This window comes from Hippopotamus amphibius, chromosome 6 (genome assembly GCF_030028045.1).
Source record: "Hippopotamus amphibius kiboko isolate mHipAmp2 chromosome 6, mHipAmp2.hap2, whole genome shotgun sequence".
NCBI classification, from domain to species: Eukaryota; Metazoa; Chordata; class Mammalia; order Artiodactyla; family Hippopotamidae; genus Hippopotamus; species Hippopotamus amphibius.
This window is the reverse complement of record NC_080191.1, coordinates 141,125,895-141,133,890: the sequence shown is the minus strand read 5'-3', so window position 1 is coordinate 141,133,890 and position 7,996 is coordinate 141,125,895. Positions and strand designations below refer to the sequence as shown.

General features: G+C 34.6%; 1 non-coding gene across 1 annotated transcript; it reads left to right on the top strand.

Annotated features, from left to right (window-relative positions):
- Positions 1–1,206: 1,206 nt before the first annotated feature.
- On the top strand, positions 1,207–1,317 carry LOC130856196 (U6 spliceosomal RNA). The gene has a single exon (XR_009054489.1). It is a non-coding gene; the product is annotated as a U6 spliceosomal RNA (small nuclear RNA).
- The last annotated feature ends 6,679 nt before the right edge of the window (positions 1,318–7,996 follow it).

The window sequence follows — 7,996 nt, the reverse complement described above, 5'->3', positions numbered from 1 at the left end:
GAAGAAAAGGACCTACAAAAACAAAAACAAAACAATTAAGAAAATGGTAATAGGAACATACATATTGACAATTACCTTGAATGTAAATGGACTAAATGCACCAACCAGAAGACACAGACTGGCTGAATGGATAAAAAACAAGACCCATATATATATGCTGTCTACAAGAGACCCACTTCAGACCTAGGCACACATACAGACTGAAAGTGAGGGGATGGAAAAAGATATTCCAAGCAAATGAAAATCAAAAGAAAGCTGGAGTAGCGATACTCATAGCAGATAAAATAGACTTTAAAATAAAAAATGTTACAAGAGACAAAAAAAGGACATTACATAAAGATCAAGGGATCCATCCAAGAAGAGGAGATAACAATTATAAATATATATGCACCCAATATAGGAGCACCTCAATACATAAGGCAAATGCTAACAACTGTGAAAGAAGAAATGCAAGGCGGAAATAGAGACACAGGTGTAGAGAACAAACACATGGACACCAAGTGGGGAAAGCGGGGAGGGTTGGGGGGGAATGAATTGGGAGATCGGGACACCAAATTGTACACTCTAAATATATGCTGTTTATTGTCTGTTAACTGTATCTCAATAAAAGTTCTTTAAAAAAATCATCTTGTAACAATGAATATTAACAAGGATAAAGAAAGATATTTCATTATAATAAATGAGTCACGAAGACATAAACAATGAAAACCATGAAAACACAACAATTTAAACTGTGTATACATTTAAACATAGCTTTGAAACACATGAGCAAAACTGACACAAGTGAAAGAGGGAACAGACAAATCCAAAATGATTGTTGAAGATTTCAACACCTCTCTTCAGTAATTGATAGAATAAGTAAACAGAAACTTAATAAATATATACAAGATACAAAGATTAATATCAACTAGCTCCTTTAATTGACATTTATAGATTACTATAGCCAGTAAAGGTAGACTACACTTTGAAAGAGCACAAGGGACATTTACTACACTAGAACATATACTGGCTATAAAACAAGTCTCAACAAATTTAAAAAGACTGAAACCATACAATATGAATTCTTTCCCCAAAACAGAATAATTTATCAATAACAAAAGAATCAGTAACTAAAATCCTGGGAAACTCCATAAATATTTATGAAGTAAGCAAACGCTCCTAAAAATTCCTATGTCAAAGAACTCACAAGGTAAATTAAAAAATATTTTGCACCCACTTCAGCAGCACATATACTAAAACTGGAACAATACAGAAAAAAATTAACATGGCCCCTGTGCAAGAATGAAAATATTTTGACTACATTATAATAAAATATGATATCAACCAAAGCAATACATAGAGGAAAATTATGTTTTTACATTTTTGTATTAAAAAAATAAAGATCCAAAATCCATATGTAAGCTTACAATTTAAGAGTTAAATTAAAACTTCTTTACCTATAATTAAGGACAATATAAAAAATTTAAATAAATAAAAAATATAAAAAGCAAAAAAGAAAATATTTCTAAAAAAGAAACTAGTTCTTAAAAATAAAAAAAAATAAAATTGATAAAATTCCAGAATATTTAAGGAAAATAAAAAGAATGCACATTTTGTAATACCAATGAAAGGGGGATTATATCTTCCACCATAGAAGAGATAACATTTTATTCTTACTGGAATAGACATTTACTCTGGATATAAGATTTGCCTTCTCTTCATGCAATGCTTCTTCCAAAAGTATCTTCTGTGGTCTTACAGAATGCCTTATGCATCAATCATGCTATTCCACACAGTATTGCTTCTGACCAAGTAACTCAATTCACAGAAAAAGAAGTGTGGGATTGGGCCCACACCCATGGAATCAGTGGTCTACCCATGTTACCCACCATTCTGAAGTATATGGTTTGATACAATGGTGGGATAACTTTTTTAAGTCTCAGTTATAGTTCCAGCTAGATGGAAATATCTTGAAGGGCTGGGGCAAGGTTCTCCAGAAGGTTGTATGTGCTCTAGGTCGGCACAAAACATATGACACTGTTTCTCCAATAGCCAGGACTCAAGGGTCCAGGAATCAAGAATTGGAAATGGGAGTGGCACCACTCACTCTTAACCCTAGTGATCCACCAGCAAAATTTTTGCTTCCTTTCCTATGACCTTATGTTCTGCTGGCCTAGAGGTCTTAGTTTCAAAGGGATGAATGCTTCTACAAGTAGACACAAAACTGATTCCATTTAACTGAGGTTAATACTGCTGCCTGGCCACTGTGGATTCCTCATGCCTGTGAATCAACAGGAAAAGATGACAGTTACTGTGCTAGCTGGGGCTTTCTCCTGGCTGTCAAGAACCAGTTAAACTGCCATTACACTCCGGACGTTATGGAAATACAGGTGATCCCTCAGAGCATCCTTAGTATTATTAAACTGCTATGGATTTACTATTTGTATTCCCCAAAAATTCATACGTTAAAGCCCTGATCTCCAATGTGATATTTGGAGGTGCAGCCTCATGACTAATCATGATTTCTTTTTTTCTCATTTTGCCAATTAATAAGACTTTAACAAGTAATAGATGTCCTCTACCAGTCATGTTTTTTCTTCTCACTTTGTCTATTAATAAGACTTTAATAAGTAACAGCTGTCTTCTACCAGTGCTATCATACATAAGTCATTCACTCATAGTTTACTCATACTGTATTTATGTTGCTAAACTTGATATTTGGATTTAGATTTTTTTACGTACAGTCATAGGTGAGATTTTCCTTTTTTATACAATGTTTGGCAAGATGTTTCTTGGGAACAAGCTAGCTTCATAAAATTTCATGAAAAAATTTTATCTGCCACAGATTTTGGACAGTTTAAAACCTATAATAATCAGACATTTCCTGACTAATGGTATCATTTAGTTTTAAAAATCTGTATGTCTGCCTGATAGTACTAAATCCTATTGCCCATGACTCTAAGTAGGAAAAATGCATTTGTGTTACATATCTGCTGGACTCCCCCATCAAATTCCTAAACTTCATCAAAACACAGTAAATTCCTGTGTTGGAATGTAAAAGGCTTTTAAAACATTATTTCCTGGTCACCTATTTGCAGTTACATCTTTTTTTACATTGAAACAATTTTCTGATTCTTTACTTCATTCTCCATATACTTAGCAACGCTTTCCCAAACTTTTAGAGGTCCATTTTTATAACACTAAACAAAATCAACAGCAAGACATGGACATACTTAAACTAAAGGACCATATGCTGAACAAACATGCAATTGCAGAGAATGGTTCACATTGAGAAGGAAGCTCTGAAGCCTTTTCAATTTCAGAACACAATTAAGATGCACATTACCATTGTTGGCATTTGACATATTTTTTCAAAGCATCACCGTGTGAGCCTGATATTCTATAGTTATATTTGACATGTAACTCAAATTTTCTTACTTGTTTTTGTTTGTTTAAAATGTTAATAATTTGGGGAAAATTATTATAAAACTTTTTTATGTAATCTTTGGTTAAAGCCATTATATTTGCAATACTTAGATTCTATAATATCACCATGCTAAGAAAATCTTATCTGTGGAAAGTGTCCACAGGGAACAAGGGTTTGACAGGTGGACACAATGGATTAATAAATAGGCAAAATTCCACATTGCATGTAACAGATTGGGAGACAAACAGTTTCTCAGAAAATATTTCAGCAAGAATTCAGTGCAGAGGTTTGAGCCCTCTGTCTAGAAGAGTATATTTTCCCCATACTTCTTTGCTACTGCCCAACACATACACACACACAAAAGTGCACGCAATTGCAAAAATAAACAAGAAAAACTACTGATGCATGCAGTGACATGAATTTATTACAAATCATTATCCTGAGTCAAAGAGGCCAAATATATCTTTAAATTTCATTTATAAAATATTCCAGAAAAGGAAAAAAAAACAATCTATATTGTTAGAAATCAAATAAATGATAGCCTGGGGGACAGAGTAAGAGGGATGCCAGCCATGAGGTCCTGGAGGAAGTTTTAAAGGAAATAGAAATATTTTATACCTAATTGGGGCTGTGTTTATAAGAATGAATAAATCTCAAAAATATAAATGAATGCCTCTTATTCACATAAATTATACCTCAATAAAGTCTTTTATAAAAAAAGTCACAATCAGATATCAATAGTTCCATTCTTCTGTAATAGAAAATTAAGTTATAACTGTATCTAGGGAAATAAGGGGCAAGGGCAGAAATTTCAAACAATTTCTTGGGAGCAACACATTGAGAACCACTGTTGAAAGTGTAAACCCACTGGGACCTCTGAGGATCAATATATAGCCCACCTCTAAATATACTTATGTATATAAATAAGTGTATTTATTAGGTGATAATTTATATCTGCTTTAGTAGCAAGTGCAGCTGTGGTACTGGTGTATTTTATGAACCACACATGACTTTCTTTATACTTACATGCCTTTGTCCTGTAAAGAAAAGAATTTTACAAATTATGATTATCTTTATTTCATTAGAAATATAATGAAGACTTAAGAAATTTTCATAAAAGTGGGTAGAGGGAATTTAATCTAGGAATTTTATGCTGAAGCTTATAACCCTTAAATACTCTTTCACACAGACACACACACAAACATGAGCTCAGTAGCTTGTTATCTGTCTTAACTGTTTTATTATAATCAAGGACTATATAGTCATTTTCTATGGAATTGAGAACCTGCTGTTTTAGACAATGGCTTAACTAGATTTATATTTAGATTATGTCTTTTCAGACACTCCTTCCTATAGAGTTCACAGATAATAATATAAAATAGTAAAAAACTGTTAGAGTGATTATATTATTTAGGAGTTCAAAACCATGCTAAGTACACATATATAGGCATATTTGTATGTATAAATATGTGGCTGTGTACATAGTACTTGTATGTGTGTAGAAATGGACACCATCTAAAAATCTACACAGGATTTTTGCTTTACTGGATTCATGTCTATCACCATGCTTCCATGGGAACATTGTAAAATGCCCACACATGATACTAATTTTTAGTGCAGCCAAGCCTCTAAACCTACCATCTCACAAGAATGTAAGTTTAAAGCCATGTCAGTCTGAACATAATTAGGTAAATTCACATGCAGAATAGATGGAAATTTTGGAAATGTTTCCTTTGCTTAATATGCATGAGGGAAAATATGAATGATATTTTTATGTACATATCTGTGTGTGTATGCGTGTGTGTGAGTGTATACTACAAGTTCTAAGTAGAATGCAAGTATCTTATAAAATATACTTTATATAACATTTAACAAAGCATTTAAAGCACTTATTAAACTCTGAATATGTGGTGATTTTGTCACTCCTACCAGTCCCTGAGAGTCAAAGGATCCCTTCCTTGATTACAGCTGTGTTTGTTTCAAAAGCACCTGGTATTTGACAGAATGTTTTGCAGTGGTGCTTTAAGAGTTATGCAGTGGTCTGCTACCCTGAACCGGCTCTGACTTGACCACTGGAAGCAGCCCGTACAAATGAAACTAGCAGATGTCTGAAATTTACCTTCGTTTCATTACCATGCTAAGATCTCCGCGGATGGGGGTGTGTGTGTGTGTGTGTGTGTTGGGGGGAGGGTGGGAGGGTATTTGTACTCTGCTAGACACAATTAGTACCCTATGCAAAGAAGCATGGAAGACTGTGCATGGCCCAAATGCCCCTGTACATTTCCACTCTTTTTTAGAGCCATGATGACATGTCTGCCGCTTATCCCTTAAAATTCCCTTCTTCCCTACCCTTCCGGGAGAAGAGTTTTTAGAGCAGTGGTCACAATCCCCGCCCCATGCCTGGCCTCAGACTATTAGCAGTATGCAGCCTGTTAGGAACCAGGCTGCACAGCAGAAGGTGAGTGGCGGCAGGCCAGCGAAGCTTCATCTGCTGCTCCCCATAGCTCCCCATCGCTCTCAATACTGCCTGAACCATCTCTCTCATTACCCCTTGAACCACTCGCCACCCCACCCTGTCTGTGGAAAAATTGTATTCCGGCCGGTGGTATCAACACGGTTGGGGACCACTGTTTTAGAACACAAGCTCTCCCTTCTGTATTCCTTGATCAATGAATACAGTTTCTGCTCTGCTATACTGAATCTGGTTTCATTTGATTGGCATTTGCAACTCCAGGCAAAGGACGCATTGGGTCGGGGACCCTTTGAGGATCAGTAACAGTTACCTAAACTTCCTTAGACCATACTCAAAACCAGCTTCATTGGAGGATATAAATATAGTTAAGCACATTTTATGATTTTAAGGGTCACTTTTTTCTAGCATTTTTTATAGATGCAGGAATGTATTTCAAAAACTGAGAACAAACACCGTTCCATGGGTCCAGGCTAATAAATATTAAATAACAATGTATTCCCTCATTCTATAATAAACTGGGAAATGTCTAATTGAGTGCTTTGTATTTCTACTGATCCCATAGATATGCATCATATCATGGAAAGGATAAGTGATTTGCAGTCAGAAACTCTATATTTGAGTTTTTGTCTTCAAAATCTGTTAGAGGTGTGGTCTTGGGATATCATTAGCTGAGGCTTTTACTTCATCTGAGAAATGAAGACAATAAATTCCCAACTTTTTAAGAAGATCAAAATCAAAATGAGATATTTTTAGAAATGCAAATCTCTATCCAATTATTGATAATATAAATTAAATCATATGTGTAGTTTATAGATTTCTTTTTATTTATAACAGAACTGCTCATGTAGAAAATTGTCCTCAAGCGTTATTGTTCCTTGAAAATTTAAATAAGTAAAAATTTGCATAGATTGGCACATCTCAGTGATTTTTAAAATGTGCTTCCACCTTCATTATTTCTGCCTCAAGCAAGGTGGAGGTAAAATGATATTTGTGTTTAAAGCAGTTTAATAAGACCACAATTTGTGGGAGACTATCTCCACATTTTTAGGTGGTATCTTTTGTGGTCCTAAAAGTAGACACTTTTATCTTTATTCACATAACAATAAAAATTAATATCTTTAATAGAACTTAATTTGTGTGGCCTCAAAAATGCTAAAATTATATTATTGAAATTAATTTTTGGTCTTTTAAATCAGGGGTATATTTTAAAAATATAGGAATCAATGTAGGATAATTGTCTCTAAGTATTTTAATCAAATATAGAGTTCCTTCAACAAATAAGGTACCTTTAAATATGCTTTTGCAGAAGAAAAATAAGTAATTCCACTTTTTATTTAATTTGAATTAGAATTTTTGAAAAATAATGAAATCCAATATGTACACTGTCAAGGTCCGAGCATGGGTTGGAAAAGAATTTCCAGACACAAGGCAGAATGTAAGGAAGATGGAGTTTATTAGAGAGGAGGGACGCTGTAAAGACAGTGGGATGACTTCCTGGCAGACCAGGCAGAGCCAACTGTCTGGTGGGCTCACAGTCAACTTCTACAACCCCAAGACAAGGAAAATTCCTGCTAGGAAAATGGCACTAATCTATTGGTCAGTGTGCCAAAGGTGACAGGTGTCATTAGGTGACAGGCTAAGGTCCTATATGGTGAATACCTTCCCTAATATGGGGACAGGTTATCGGCTAGCCCAAGTCATGAGACAAAGATTGCTATGGGGGTCGAGGTAACTCTGGAATTTGGTTGCTATGAGGGTCAGGTTAACTCTAGAATCTTGTCTTGTGACTTTGGTATAGGACTCCACATATACTTGTTTATTACAGTTAAGATCAAGTTGCAATAAGCATTAAAGATTTTGACAGGGTGTTCATGTTGATAAATATTTTTCTGTTTTCCCCCAGGATGGAAAGTAAAAATTAATTACAATTTGGCAGATGGTTTAATTTTAATTGTATGGCTTTGGTTGGAGCACAAACTATGACACGAGTCATATACAATATTTACTTATAGCAAAAGTAATTTTGAGGAGTTTCAGAATCACATGTGCAAAACATCTAAATAGTCCTCATTTTCTGGAAATTTTTTCAAAAGTTCAATTTGGAATATTATGCAGTT